This window comes from Hylobates moloch, unplaced genomic scaffold (genome assembly GCF_009828535.3).
Source record: "Hylobates moloch isolate HMO894 unplaced genomic scaffold, HMol_V3 SCAFFOLD_16, whole genome shotgun sequence".
NCBI classification, from domain to species: domain Eukaryota; kingdom Metazoa; phylum Chordata; class Mammalia; order Primates; family Hylobatidae; genus Hylobates; species Hylobates moloch.
This window is the reverse complement of record NW_026652291.1, coordinates 16,704,328-16,720,453: the sequence shown is the minus strand read 5'-3', so window position 1 is coordinate 16,720,453 and position 16,126 is coordinate 16,704,328. Positions and strand designations below refer to the sequence as shown.

Below are 16,126 nucleotides of genomic sequence, written 5' to 3'. Positions count from 1 at the left end.
GACTTCTTACTTTCTTTCAGTTCCTAGTACTTGCCATGTTACCCTGCCATAGGGACTTTTTTCTTTTTTTTTTGACAGGGTCTTGCTCTGTCACCCAGACAGTGGCACCATAGTAACTTACTGCAGCCTGAAACTCCTGGGCTCAAGCGATCCTCCCGCCTTGGCCTCACAAAGTGTTGAGATTACACGCGTGAGCCACAGTGCCCAGCCTGATGGGGACTTTTTACATGCTGATCCTCAGCTGCTGGAAATGCTCCCCCATTCAGGACACTTCAACTAGTTGACTTGTACCCACCCTACATACGTGAGTCAATTATCACTGAACAGCAAAGTCTTCCCTGACCTTCCTGAAAAGGTCACATTCCCCTCTCACAATCTCATAACAACAGGTTCCTCTTGCTGAATATTGATCAAAATTGTAGCTTTATATTTGCTTGTATAATTCATTAATGTCAGTGTTGCCCACCAGCTGTAAGTTCCTTGAGGGCTTTCATCAGAAAGATTAGGGGCAGAGCAGGAAAATGGAGAGAGCCCCCCTTAGTGGAACAAGCATACATGCCTGATTGGCAATCAACTGCCACTGGGGGACAGACGCAAATCTCCACCTACTTTCCTGGACTCTTCTCATAAAGCCTGCCCCAGGCAAATATCCACTGCTTGTAGGGAAGGGGTAGAATAAAAACCAATCAGTCCCTAGAGAGGGGAAAATATCCTATGGGACCCAGGAATCTGCACCAATACAAAGCAGAGGTCTGTTTATTGCTAGGACAGAAGCAGAAACACTCTCCCAAACAAGATCAAACAGATACAAGGTAGCATTTGACTATCATGGGGAGATGGCAGGAACACCAAGAAAGCCCTGTCCCCAGGCCCAGGTTCAAGTTCTGCCTAAGCCTGAGAGGCTGGACCAAAAGAACCAAAAACACCCTCCTGCCCCTACCACAATCTTAGCATGAGTAACAAGAACCAAGAGTCTGCTCTTGGGGAAGGGCAGGAACATAGAGAAAACCTCTCCCTCCCTACTGTGGCATAGTCCCTGCAGAGACTAATGAAAGTGGAGGGTGGAGCAGAAGCGCTGGGAATAATCCTGCAGCACCCCAGACATAATACATGCACAAAGTAACAACAGCTCACTTTTGGAGGAATATGAAGCTTGTGGTGCACTGAAGGTAACAATAGCAACGATAAGGCCCAAAACTAGTTCAACTCCTGACCAGATTAACTGCAGCACCCATAATAACAGCTTGAAAGAGAAGAGGCATACCCATTTCCAGGTATAAACAGTGCTATGTTCCTCGTCCTCTGCTATTCTTCTGCCTACAGTGTTCTGGTATATACTAAAAAATTATAAGACACACAGAAATCAAGGAGGGGTGGGAGGGATATTGTGAAGAGATAAAGCAATCAATAGAACCAGATTCCGAGATGACTAGTTGTTGGAATAATCAAATAGGGACTGTGATGGTTAATTTTATATGTCAACTTGACTGGGCTAAGGGATGCCCAGATAACTGTAAAACACTATTTTTTGTTTTGGTAAACACTAGTGTAAAACATTATTTTGTAAAACACTAGTATAAAACACTATTTTTGCTCTACAGTTATCTGGGCATCCCATAGTCCAGTCAAGTTGACATATAAAATTAATCATCACAGTCCCTATTTGATTATTCCAACAACTTCTGTCTGTAAGAGTGTTTCCAGAAGAGAGAAGCATTTGAATTGGTACACTAAATAAAGAAGATTGCTTTTGTTGTAGAAAACAACCAGATTCTTGTCACATAACCAGGAAAATTTAGACCCACAGACATACTGTAGGGTGAGTAGGGCAGGGTTTATTGGGTGAAAAGAAAAAAGGAAAGAGGAACTCTCAGCAAAGCAAGAGAAAGTCCTGCTAGCAGGTCTCCTGCCTCACAGATTGAATCCCAGGTCATTACCCAGGAACTGAAGAGGCCAGGCTCCTCCCCCCTGCAAATGGCACAAACTTCCTGAGGCTCCACCCTGTCCTCCCAGGGTGCAAATGGGCATTATTCATAGAGAATCAACTGGGAAGGGATGGGCTTCATCTGGCACCAGCAGTCCCGTTTTTCAGCCTTCTGGCTGCTTTAGGCTTGAAGGCGGGATTTCACCAGGGACCCTTGACTGTCTCCTGTCTCTATCACTTTCATCAGTAAAGAAGGGCATCATCCAATCTGTTAAGGGACTGAATAGAACAAAAAGGCAAAGGAAGGGAAAATTTGCTTTCTACTTGAGCCGGAACACCTATTTTCTTCTGCACTTGGACATGGATGCTACTGCTTTGGGGCTTTGGACTCAGACTGGGACTTACATTATCAGCTCCCCTGGATCTCAGGCCTTCAGGTTTGGGCTAGAGTTGCACTGCTTTCCTGGGCCTCCAGCTTGCAGATGGCAGATCATGGGACTTCTCGGCCTACATAATCACATGGGTCAATCCCTCATAATAAATCTCTTAATATATACCTACATACATCCTATTGGTTCCGAGTCTCCGAAGAGTCCTGACTATTATAGAGACTTTAAAATTACTATGACTAGTATGTTAAAGAATCTTTGGGAAAAGGTAGACAATATGCATAAACAATGGGAAATTTCAGCAAAGACAGAAACTATAAAAAAGAATCAAATGGGAACTCTAAAATATAACATATAATATCAGAGATAAAGAATTCCTTCAACAGATTCATCAATATACTGACTGACACTGCTGTGAAAAGAATTAGAGCATTGTCCAAATCAAAAGATAGAGTGGAAAAAAGAAAACAGCACTCAAGAGCTGAGACATCAAATAATCTAACACACATGTAATTGGATTCCTACAGGGAAAAAAGAGAGTGAACAGGCATAAAGACATATTTGAGGATATAATAGCTGATAATTTTCTAAAATTAATTAAGGGTAACAACCACAGATCTGAGAAGTTTAGAAAATCTCGAGAAGGATATATATATAAAACATACACACAAGCAACCCTGGACATATCATGGTCAAACAACTGAAAACCAAAGATTAAAGATAAAATTTTGAAGAAAAAGATTACATTCAGAGGAACCAATATCTGAAACATCCTTAAAGAGTAATTTCAGAAAGTTCACATGTCCACAGTCAATATATAAAAAGTAAATGAAATTTATTAATGGTGTTGTAATTCGAAAACAGTCTGTTAAACATCTTTGATTAGCAACAGCATCAAGAGCAATTTGCAAGCAAATAGTCACCTCCGCAGAGGCATCATTCCTCTGAAGGCTCTGTAAAAGTTCTGGTCACTCTAATTTGGCTGATAATAACAAGGGAGTTAGGGCAGTATTTCTCAATCTGTCCTCTAGTTCATGAGAAGCCTGTGAAAGTAATAATTTTTCAAATGTAGAAAGACAATTGTATGCTCTTCAGCACAAGCTATAAGATTGTTTTGGGATGGATCGTACTATAGATACAGTGGTTAGTTTATTTTGACAAAAAGTTTTTTGCTTTCTTCTAACTTTTTAACTTAGAAACAATTTCAGGCTGAAATAAATGATAAAGAGAATACCTGTATACTTTAATTTTAATCCATATTTCTTGATTCCTTGAAATTAATATTTATTAATTTACCATTCTTCCTCTCCCCCTCCTTCCCTCCCCTTCCATATGCACACACACACACATTCATTTATAAGTTGTAGACATAATGCTCCTTGTTTCTATATTTGTATTGGTAAATAGTTGTATATGTGTGTATATATTGTGCATATGTATATGTATATGTATATGTATATAGTGTGTGTTCTTGAGATGACAGTTTTTTGTAGGGTTTTATGAGAAAGTATAGATATTCTGCTCAATTAAATAATCTATTACTATCAAGTGTTAATATTTATCAAAATGCTAATAGTATTTGGATCTTTAAACTGAAAGTGATTCATAACTTGTATTGAGTATAATATCATTGGAAAGAAAGCCATTTATTCAACAAATGTCTTCTGTGCACACATTATGTGCCAAGTACTATTCTAGGCACTAAAGATGCAGAAAAGACTCTACTCTTCTTGGTGCTTATGTTGTGGGGAAAAGGAAGTTGAGGGCAGAAATCAACAATAATATATACAATTGTCCCTTGGTTTCCATGGAGAATTGGTTCCAGGACCCTGCAAAGATACCTAAATCCATTGATGCTCAAGCTCCTTATCAAAATGGCATACTATTTGCACATAACCTACACACATCCTCCCGTATAATTTAAATCACCTCTAGATTACTTATAATAACAAATACAATGTAAATGTTAGGTAAATAGTTTTATACTCTATTATTTAAAGAATAATTATGAGGCAAAAGTCTGTACATGTTCAGTACAGATGTAACCATCCTTTTTTCCCCAATATTTCCTTCCTTCCTTCCTTCCTTCCTTCCTTCCTTCCTTCCTTCCTTCCTTCCTTCCTTCCTTCCTTCCTCTCTCTCGCTCTCCCTTCCTTTCTCTTTTCTTTTCCTTCTTTTTTCTTTTTTTTTTTTTGAGATGGAGTCTCACCCTGTCGCCCAGGCTGGAGTGCAATGGCGCGATCTCGGCTCACTGCAACCTCTGCCACCCGGATTCAAGCGATTCTCCTGCCTCAGCCTCCTGAGGCAGAGCTGGGATTACAGGCACCTGCCATTGCACCTGACTAATTTTTTGTATTTCTAGTAGAGACAGGGTTTCACCGTGTTGGCCAGGATGGTCTCGATCTCCTGACCTCATGATCCACCCGCCTTGGCCTCCCAAAGTGCTGGGATTACAGGCGTGAGCCACCGCGCTTTTCTTTTCCTTTCTTTTCTCTTCTCTTCTTTCGTCTTTTCTCTTTCTCTTTCTTTCTTTCTTTCTCTTTTTCTTTCTTTTTTCTTTCTTTCTTTCTTTTTCTTTTTCTCCTTCCTTCCTTCCTTCATCTCTCCCTCCCTCCCTCTCTCTTTCCCTCTTTCCCTCTTTCTCTCTTTCTCTCTTTCTTGATAAGGTCTTGCTCTGTATCTCTCCTAGCTTGGGACTACAGGTGCACACCACCACGCCTAGCTAATTTTTTGTATTTTTTGTAGAAGATGGGGTTTCTCTGTCATCTAGGTTGGTTTCAAACTCCTGGGCTCAAGCAATTCACCTGCCTCAGCCTCCCAAAGTGCTAGAATTACAGGCATGAGCCACTGTGAATGGCCTTAAATATTTTCAATCCATGGTTGCTTGAAGCCACAGATGGGGAACTCACAGTTATGGAGGGCCAACTATAAAATCATACTTCTAAAATATGTCTGGTGATATTAAAGAGAACCAGAGCCTGACAGTAGTTAAAGGAGCAAAACTGATTTTCATTCAGGAGCTATTACAATCGGGGAAAACAGATAGTATAGAACTGGGCTCAACTCCAAATACAGCAAGAGCAAGTGGAGATTTATAGCCAAGGAAACAGGTTGCAGAGGGTTGGGAGGTGAGTGGTCGGTGGACAGGAATCACTAAGAGTAGACATCAAGGGAGGGGGAACTCTTGCTGCACTGACTTAACAGGCTAGGGTGATCAGCCATCCCCTGGGGGACAGTGGGAGATGAGGAATTTGATCAGATATCAAGGGTGATCAGCTATTGAGGGTGAAGGATTCCTCTTGACTGACATAGCATAATTCTCAGTAAAACCGGGCTCTGCAAGAATTGGGCACAGAAGTCCAAGTTTGAGGCCAAATCTAGAAAAGGACTCAATGGAGCCTGATTACAGTTTGGTCAAGGAGACAATCTTTGTCTGTGGTAGTAAGTGCTTTGATGGAAATATGTGGAAGGAAAATGAGATGGAGATGGTTTGGAGGGAAGGCCTCTTTAATTAAGTGACACGCTTCAGTGGGTACCTTTATGAAGTGGCAGAGTGAGGCAGGTGCATACCTGGGGGAAGAGTGTAGCTGTCATCGAATAGCAAATGTGAATACCCTGCTAAACCCAGTCAAGGACCAGCAAGAAGACCAGTATCACTTAAGTGGAATCAGCAAGGCTGAGGAGGTAAGATATGGTTGGTGAAGTAGCCAGCAGCTACAAGTGTAGGACCTTTAGATAGCTTGGTAGGGAGTTTGGATGGTGGCGGTAAAGCATTTTGGAACTTAATTTTTCTAAAAAAGAGCATTTTCTGAGTCACAAAGAAATTTTCTGACTCACTGTCCTCCTCTTACATATGTATATAAGTGTCTTTGTGGCAGATCAGAGTAGAAGGCAGGGATGTAAGAATATATTGTATATTGCATTTTTCTTTTCTTTACTTTTTTTGAGACAGTGTGTCGCTCTGTTGCCCAGGCTGGAGTGTAGTGGTGCAATCTCGGCTCATTGCCAACTCTGCCTCCTGGGTTCAAGCGATTCTCCTGCCTCAGCCTCCCAAGTAGTTGGGATTACAGGCACACACCGCCAAGCCTGGCTAATTTTTGTATTTTTAGTAGAGACAGGGTTTCACCATATTGGTCAGGCTGGTTTCAAACCCCTGACCTCAAGTGATCCACCTGCCTCAGCCTCCCAAAGTGCTAGTATTACAGATGTGAGCCACTGCACCCGGCATCTATATTGCATCTTTTCAAATAAGAAGTTTTATATTTTAAAATACTTACATCAGGATTCCCAGTAAAAGTTGGCTGGGCGTGGTGGCTCACACCTATAATCCCAGCACATTAGGAGGCCAAGGCAGGAGAATTGCTTGAGCCCAGGAATTCAGAACCAGCCTGGGCACCAGAGTAAGACCCTTTCTATTAAAAAAAAAAAGAAAAGAAAAGAAAAGAAAAATCAGCTGGGCGTGGCGGTGCATGCCTGTATCCCCGGCTACTCAAGGCAGGAGGATTAATTGAGCCTGGGAGGTAGAGGCCACAGTGAGCCGTGATCTCACCACTGTATTCCAGCCTGGGTGACAGAGTAAGACCCTGTCTCAAAAAGAAATAAAAAACAAAAATAAAAGTTAAAGGTCTTTAACTGTTTTACATATAAATGCTACATGGGAGGTAGATTTTATTTTGATTAAAATGTCATTGTTTCAGCTAAAAAAAGTCTAGGTCTACTTTTCTTTTTAAAAAGTATTTAAAAAGAATCAGCCATGGCTCTTTGCCACTGAATAGGAATAAGGCACTCTTTCATATCATGTTCAATCACATCAGGATAAAATGGCACCAGAGGTGGCTGTCACCTAAATAGAATTTATACCAACAGAGTTCTCAGCCTACTTCAATTGTTGAAAATTAATTTATTTTCAGACTTCAGAACCTGATTTTCAGAGTACAAGAAGCTTGATAGAAAAAGAAATTCAGTGTAATCAGCTCTCTTTATATGCTTAGTTTAAAACTCTTTAGCCTGTCTTATATGATATGAATCAGAGGGAATTGATAAATGTTCCTAAAAACACCTGGATAGATCACCTTAGTGAATGTGTAATTGTCTGTGAAATTCTGACTGTGAAGTTTTCTGTGAAACAAGAAAATTTAGAATCAAAGGAGATGTTTAAAATTTTATTTTCACTTTCTTAAGACCTTTGCCAAAATAACAGGTAATGACGTCACTGGAGAGCTCTAGCAGAAAATAGATCTTGGCAATTGGTCAGTAATTTGAGATTAATGTAATGCAAATCATGAACAAAAATTGAGAAGCATTTTATTTATTTTCAGGGAGGTTGCTAGTTTTATAGTGCTTTTTTGATTTGGAGGTTACTATAGTAGTAGCAGAGTATTACTAAGTGTGTATTTCTCACCAGATGAAGAAAAGTTTTTGCTCAAGTATTTGAAATGCCAATAACATTGGATTGTGACTATTTTATGGCATAAAGTAATTTTTCTATGAATAAAGGCTCTCACAGGCTTAAGACTTGAAAAAAAAGTGAAGACTTGAAAACAAAGCTACAGAAATTAAAACTGCTGTAAAATCATAAATATTAACCTTCATATCAATGGCACTGAAGAGACAAGGCAGAAATAGGATTCAGTATATACTAGAATTAGTAGAGGATGAAGGTAGTATTCTAAATTACTGAATCAAAGTGTCCAATAAATTACAGAATATAAAATAAATATTTTTAAAAACAAGAGATTTCCTATATAACAAAATTTTCTAGAAAGAAAACTATCTGGCTGGGCACGTTGACTCATGCTTGCAATCCCAGCACTTTAGGAGGCCACAGTGGGTAGATCACCTGAGCCCAGGAGTTTGAGACCAGCCTGGGCAACATGGCAAAACCTCAACTCTACAAAAATTAGCTGGGCATGGTGTCCCGGTGCCTGTAGTCCCAGCTATTTGGGAGGCTGAGGTGGGAGGATCACCTGAGCCCAGGAGGCAGAGATTGCAGTGAGCAGAGATTGTGCCATTTCACTCCAGCCTGGGCAACAGAATAAGACCCTGTTTAAAAAAAAAAAAAAAAAGAGTTTTCAAAATTTTTAAGGTTAACTAACTACACTTACAAAGACTAATCTTCAAAGGCTTTGGCATTTTAATAAAAAATGTTATACAGCACCATGTTTTTAAACGGTTAAAATTGGTTCCCTAAGCATTTAAATAGATGCCAAGGTACACATTCAAACATTACAATATTTATTTAAAATATAACTGTCAATTTTGACTTCGTATAAAACTGTAGTATGTATTGAACTTCATTCAACTATTCATTCAACAAACGTCTGTAAAATGATTATTGTCACGTGCCATTTGCTGGATGAATACATTAAAGTCTACTTAGAGAATCAGATATTACAATGTAGCACAGTAAGTTTTATTTTTTTATTTTTATTTATTTATTCATTTATTTGAGATGGAGTCTTGCTCTGTTGCCTGGGCTGGAATGCAGTGGCGCAATCTTGGCTCCCTGCAACCTCTGCCTCCAGGGTTCAAGAGATGCTCCTGCCTCAGCCTCCCAAGTAGCTAGGACTACAACATGTGCCACCACACCCGGCTAATTTTTACACTTTTTGTAGAGATAGGGTTTTGCCATATTGGCCAGGCTGGTCTCGAACTCCTGAGCTCAAGTGATCTGCCTGCCTCAGCCTCCCAAAGTGCTGGGATTACGCCCAAAGATGTGAGCCACCGCTCCTGGCCTAGTTTCATAATAAGAGTATTAATGATATCTTGCAGACAGGCCCTTGGAGCATCCGTAAGGTTCACAGTAGAGTGGGAATTTGGCCTGAATCTATCTACACCAATAAGAAAAAAAGGTATGTGGGGAGGAAATAAGGACACTGCAGATGTTAGACAGCATGTGGGAAGACACTATATGAAGTTCAGATGGAGCAGGGAGAAGTCAAGTGTAGTTAGAAGTGTACAGTTGGTTGAGGGTGCAGGATTTTGACTAAACGTGAGTTCAAATTCTGGTTGTGCTACTCGCTAGCTGGAGGACTTTTTGCAAGTAACTAAACCTAAGTTGCTGTCCTTTCATCTGTAAAATGAGGATAGTAATAATACCTAGCTTGCAGAGTTAATAGGAAGATTTAAGAGCATGTGTGGGACCTAGTATTGTGTCTAACCTACCCAGACTAAGAGCTAAATAAATGGGCCAGACACGGTGGTTTCCTCCTGTAATCCCAGCACTTTGGGAGGCTGAGGTGGGTGGATCACCTGAGGTCAGGAGTTTGAAACCAGCATGGCCAACATGGTGAAACCTTGTCTCTACTAAAAATACAAAAATTAACCGGGCGTGGTGGTGGGTGCCTGTAATCCCAGCTACTTGGGAGGCTGAGACAGAAGAATAGCTTGAACCTCGGAGGTAGAGGTTGCAGTGAGCTGAGATCATACCATTGTACTCCAGACTGGACAACAGAGCAAGACTGTCTCAAAATAAATAAATAAAAATTAAAATAAATAAATAAATGGTAGCCATTTTTTTATTATTTATTACTACTTCATGTAAGTAATATCAAAAAACATTTGGCTATATATTTCTGAGAATTTTTCATTCTATGGCCTTAAAATTCTTTTAGTTTTTAAATTTAATTTATTATTTATTATTATTTTTTGGAGACAGAGTCTTACTATGTTGCTGAGACTAGCCTCAAATTCCTGGGCTCAAGCAATCCTCCCACCTCAGCCTCCCAAATAGCTGGGACTACAGGCACTCACCTGGCCATTCTATGGCTTTTTAAATGACAAGTGAGTGTTAATTGCCAACCTCTTTTAGATATTCTCTAAAAGAAAATGATATTTATTCAGGAATAGGACATTGCAATGGGAATATGTGTGCCATAGTAAACTATATGCATATTAAGGGAGGTAAAAGAAGATAGAGGTTTTAAAAGGAAAAATAAAGAGGATTACAGAATTGTTTTGAAGTGATTCTCCTTCAAAGGATCCATAACAAGGATCTGTAACAAGGGTAGCATCAGTCAAGGTTGGCTGGCAGATGTCCTCACAGAAGTATTTTTTGTGTAAGATTGTGATGATCTTTGTGCAATGTTGTATTTTTTGTAGTCTTTTGTGATAGTTTTTGTTACAAAGCACTCACGCATGAGAACCCTCTCTTCATAGCCTTCCTCAGTTCTATTTGTCAGGATTTTGTTCGTTTTTTTTTTTTGAGACGGAGTCTCGTTCTCGCCCAGGCTGGAGTGCAGTGGCGCGATCTCGGCTCACTGCAAACTCCGCCTCCCGGGTTCAAGCCATTCTCCTGCCTCAGCCTCCCGAGTAGCTGGGACTACAGGCGCCCGCCACCATGCCTGGCTAATTTTTTTTGCATTTTTAGTAGAGACGGAATTTCACCGTGTTAGCCAGGATGGTCTCGATCTCCTGACCTTGTGATCTGCCCGCCTCGGCCTCCCAAAGTGCTGGGATTACAGGCGTGAGCCACTGCGCCCGGCCGATTTTGTTCGTTTTTAACACAAATGCCACCATTTTGATTCTGATGACTTTCATGTAATAATGAGTTCACTTTTTCATAGAGAGCCCAAGAGTATGAAAGTGTCACTTCTTCCTGAGCAAAAATATGGTAAACGAGTTACTTCAGACCACATTCGCTTTAGGGAATAATCTCTACCCCAGAATCAGTGGTTTATGTAACTGCCTGTTATAGAACTTGATAGTCTTAAAAAGCTTTACAGACAGCATCTATTACATGGTAAAATGTCCAAAAAGTAGAAAATTTCTATGAATTCAAGCATATGCATGTGGCTTCGCAAGTATTTTAAAATCATTTGCATGAGTAATTGTCCCTTGAAAGAATAAGCTGCATTCGCATGTCTCTTTCTTTAGGTCTGTTTCTGTCTCAGCCTATTGCACTCAGGTTTCTGTTTCTATTCACTCTTGACTCCCTGAAATGACTCTGACAAATATTGCAAATAGATACCTAATGGCCAAATCAGTGAATTTTTTTAAGCTTTTCGTTTCCATGAATTCTCAGAAGTGAACATGGTTGAACTGCCTCTTCTTTTTGAAATTCTGTCTGTACTTTGGCTTCATGATGCCACACCCACTTGGTTTTCCTCTTACATCTCTGGCCACTCTTTCTCAGTAGGTTTTATTTTTCCTCTTTTCATTACCTGCCCCTGAATGTTGGGAATCTGCAGGCTTTCTGTCTTTGGCTCTCTTCTCATTCTACAAATTCTCCGTGGGATGATTTCATCCTCTTTATTGCTTTCCATGAGCAGATGTATAATAATGAGTCTCAAATTTAATCTCCATCCCTGACCTCGCTCCATTGTTTCTGACTGGCTTCTAACTCTGGTACTAACAGAATATCTCCATCTGGCTGTCCCAGAGACTCTTAAAATCATTATATCCCAAAATGAATTTAATCTCTTTTTTCCCCTAACCTTTTCTGTCTCCTTCACTCTCATCTTGGTGACTGGCTCCCCTATCCATACATGCACAACTCAGAGAGCTGGGAGTTATCCTGGCTTCTTGTCTTTTCTTAGCCGAATGCCCTCCCCATATTCAATCGGTGTCTGAGTCCTGTTGATTCGATTTCTTGAACATATTTTGGCCTCTTCTGTCCATCCCCATTACTCCCAGCAACTCACATCACGACTATTGCAATTGTATCCTAACCGGTCTCCTGGTCTTCACTTTTAGTCAATCAAGTTGTTTTGTTTCACTGGTAAAACTTCTCTGGTGGCTTTTCACTGATTATGTGCTAACACCCAAACTTCCCTCATGGTGTTCCATATTCTTGATGATCTGGCTTCAGCGAATCTTTGTGTCTTGTTTTTTCTCCACCCCTTCTTTTCTGTCCACAGGATTGCATGCTGTTGGGAAGCTTTTCCTCAGCGGCTGACTGTAGAGCTGTTTATGAACCCCACACACAGGTAGAATCACTCAGTCCTGTGCCTGCGTCCATAGCCGCATTCTCTCACAGGTTTCCATCATGGCTCCTATCACCCTTTATTAAACTTATTTGTTTATATGCACATTTCACCCTATTTCTCTGGCATCTCATAGTATTTAAAAGAATTTTTGGCATAAATATCAGTATCAATAGATATACATCAAGCACTTTCTTAAGGAATTCCTCAAGAAACTTCCTCCAAGAACTTCCTCAAGGAACTGGGAAAATGAGAACAACCTCCCATCTCTTTGGTAATTCCTCAAACTGTTCTATCTCTAGCATGTAATAAACATTGTCTTGCTGCGGGGTAATTAAGGAATCAGAGAGACCAAGAGGTGGAGGAGGAATTATTTAATTATTTAGGTGCACTGACCCAGTCAGATTAACATCCAAAGGACTGAGCCTCGAATAAAGAGTCAAGCTACCTTTTAAGCATTTTGTGGGGTGGGGGGAGATCTGTGCAGGGGGAAGCAAATTACAGAAGCGAGAAACAAAGACAGTTATTCAATTAAGACATGCATTACATTATTTCTTACTTTTCAAGGAACAACATGTTTTACGACTTGAGATTATTTGTCTAGTGACCTTGCAACTGCACAGCTAGAGAAACAGAGTCTTCACAATGCCTGGGAAAGGGAGAGATAAGGTCCACTAGCCACAGAAAAACAGGCAGTTAATTTTAAAGGACTCCAGCTCTTTCTCTTCTTCAGGGGGAATTGGGTTTTCTTACATACAACTGAGTTTTTGCTTACACATTCTTTAATTTCTTTTAATTCCTATTTCAGTCTGACTGAAAATAGAGGAGCTACCTGGTTGCACACATTACTGATTCCCACCCAATGTGTTTCTATGTTCTTTGAAAGACAATGTAATTGTGCCTTACTTGAATTAAATTGATGCGATATCCACAATCATCCCATATAATATTCACTATCATTATCACTATCATTATAATCTGGCTCATAGACCAGATTAAGATGGTCAAATAAGTTAGTTTGTTAAACCAATTTAAAACACACAGTCTTAGCTTTGTACAGTGGAAATATGGTAGCCAATGAGGTTTATCCTAGGTTACTGCTAATTGAAAACTTTTTCCAATACCCTGCCATGACAACTTGCAAGATAGTCAGCATTGCCAATTTTTGACAATCACTATGGAGACTGATTTTTTTTAGAAAAAAGTGGGAAGCAAGGGGAAAGAGATGAGTAGGTGAACGCATTTAGATCAGGCAGGTGAAAGGACCACACTACTGTGGGTCACTCGATGTTCATATGTTCTGCCTCTCTCTCTGCCTTATCTGCCTTCTCCAAAGATGGCATAGTTACAAGAACCAGAGTATAGGTAAGAATGTTCAGAGATGGAAGGTTCATGGTGCCAGTCTATGCTTGCTCTATCAAAAAGACCGAGGTTGCTGGGTGCTGTGGCTCACACCTGTAATTCTAACACTTGGGAAGATTGAAGCAGGCAGAGTACTTGAGCCCAGGGGTTCAAGAACAGCCTGGGCAACATGGCAAGACCACGTCTCTACAAAAAATTTAAAAAAGATTAGCTGGGCATGATGGCGCATGCCTGTAGTCCCAACTACCTGGGAGGATGAGGTGGGAGGATGACCTGAGACCTGGAGGTTGAGGCTGCAGTGAGCAGGCAATGAGTCATGATCGTGCCACTGCACTCCAGCCTGGATGACGAGCAAGATCCTGTCCCCAAACAACAAAAATAATAAAAAGATAGAGGTAAGTATGAGCTACACCTATAGCTCAGCAATGACCTAATGAGCAGCAGTATACATTTTAAGCACAAAACAAGTGGGTTAGAATGGATGATACCAATGGGTGGTCAATTTGAGGCAGACAAGACTGATCCATGCTTTATGAATATTTAAGGTTTATTTTGCTTTCCATCTCTGTCTACAAGTAACACTCTTGTTTGTTTTGTCCTTTTAACGTATGTTTAAGAAGTAAATGTCTATTCTATGTATAACATGTTTCATGCATTAATGATGTACTTATTATCTGTACTTAACATATGAGTTGATGTAACATATACTTACAGATAAGTTTCATCTATCCCATTTGTTTTTCGTATTCTTTAGGGCAGAATTGAAAATTCTTAAATAATACAGCAAATGCATGTTACATTACGGATAAAAAATCTGAGGCACAGGCCAATAAGTCCCTTCCACAAAGTCCCCACAACTTTTCCAAGGGCATGAAAAAGTCAGGTTTCAAATATAAAACATCTGGCTCCAGAGCCCTTTTTTTTTTTTTTTTTTTTTATTTTTTTATTTAGTGACAGGATTTTGCTCTGCTGCCAGGCTGGAGTGCAATGGCATGCTCACGGCTCACTGCAGACTTGACTTCCTGGGCTCAAGGCTCAAGTGATCCTCCTTGCCTTTGGCCTCCCAAAGTACTGAGGTTATAGGCCTGAGCCACCATGCCCGGCCTCAAAGCCCACTTCTTAATCACCATCCTAAACTGATTCCTAATTTGCCTGAGAAAACACAGCTGCTAAATCTAACCTTAAGTCCAGTGCTCTTTGTGCTAATTACTCTTTGTGTATAAGTACTCTCCAGCCAGGAGAGCTGTCTTGTTCATCTCTGCATTCTTACCACCAAGCACAGAGCCCGGGCAAATACTTGTTGACTAAGAGAATATCTCATTTTATACCTTTTGTTTTTCTTTTGGGTTAAATGTGTGGAATAATTCCAATTTAACATTTAAGAAAATTTAACCTTTGGCATTTCAAGTTAAATTACCTTAGGTATTTGATTTAAAACTGATTAACCTAAAGAAATATCTAGTTGCTAGAGTAAAAGATAAGGATCTATGAACTGAGATCTAGCATCGATTGTGAAACTGACCCTTTTAAAGGGCTTGTTGCTCTGTGCTTCACTTTCTCTAGAAGGAAAATGGTCCCAGTAACTCTTATCTATTCCCTTCACCAGAAATTGTTACATTGTCTATTCTTCCTATTACTAGCATATCTTTAAAAAAATGGTTTCTGCTTTATCAGTTAGATATTATTAAAAAATGTAAATCTGTCTATAAATTCATAAAATCAAAGAACCATAAACATATTTACATGATATTACAAAGAATATATTTTTATATCCTTTTAAGGACACATTTTATGCTACATTTGGACATGTTTAACATTCTGTAATTTGCTAAATATCCTACAATTTTCCTCATTCATTTGACTTTTGTGAGAGGAAAAAAAATAGCCTTCTGAAAGAAGTTAACATACATTATATGCTAGTAAAATATTTTAATGCCTCATTTGTTCCACATTTATTTGTACGTTTATTGGCATGTTTATTTCCCCACTTACGAAAATAGTGTTTCTCTGTAGGAAGTTGGCAGTAATCTCAATAGATACATGACTAGAACTCAACGTAATGGGTGATTAATCCTGGCTACCCATCAGAATCACCTGGGACACTTGAAAAAACAAAACTGATGCCCCAGTCCTACCTCAAACAATTTAAGTCAGTATTTCTAGGGCTGGAATTGGGACATCTCTATTTTTAAGAACTTCTCAGATATTCTACAAAATACTTGACCAGCACTCTTCAAAACTGTCAAGGTCATCATAAACAAGGAATGTCTAAAAAACTGCCACAGATCAGAGGAGGTAAAGGAGACATGATAACTAAATGTTATGTGGTACCCTAAGTGAGATCCTGGAATAGAGAAATAATATTAGGGGAAAACTACTGAAATCCAAATAAACTGTGGAGTTTAGTTAATAGTAATGTACCATTGTTGGTTCCTTAGTTGTAACAAATGTATCATCTTACACAAAAACAAATGTCAACATCTCACACAATAGAGAAACTGGGTATATGGGAACTGTCTACTATTTTT

General features: G+C 39.7%; 1 non-coding gene across 1 annotated transcript; it reads left to right on the top strand.

The window, feature by feature from the left end:
• Positions 1 to 13,284: 13,284 nt before the first annotated feature.
• LOC116456513 (U4 spliceosomal RNA) lies at positions 13,285 to 13,420 on the top strand. Its single transcript, XR_004244724.1, has one exon. It is a non-coding gene; the product is annotated as a U4 spliceosomal RNA (small nuclear RNA).
• Positions 13,421 to 16,126: the final 2,706 nt, after the last annotated feature.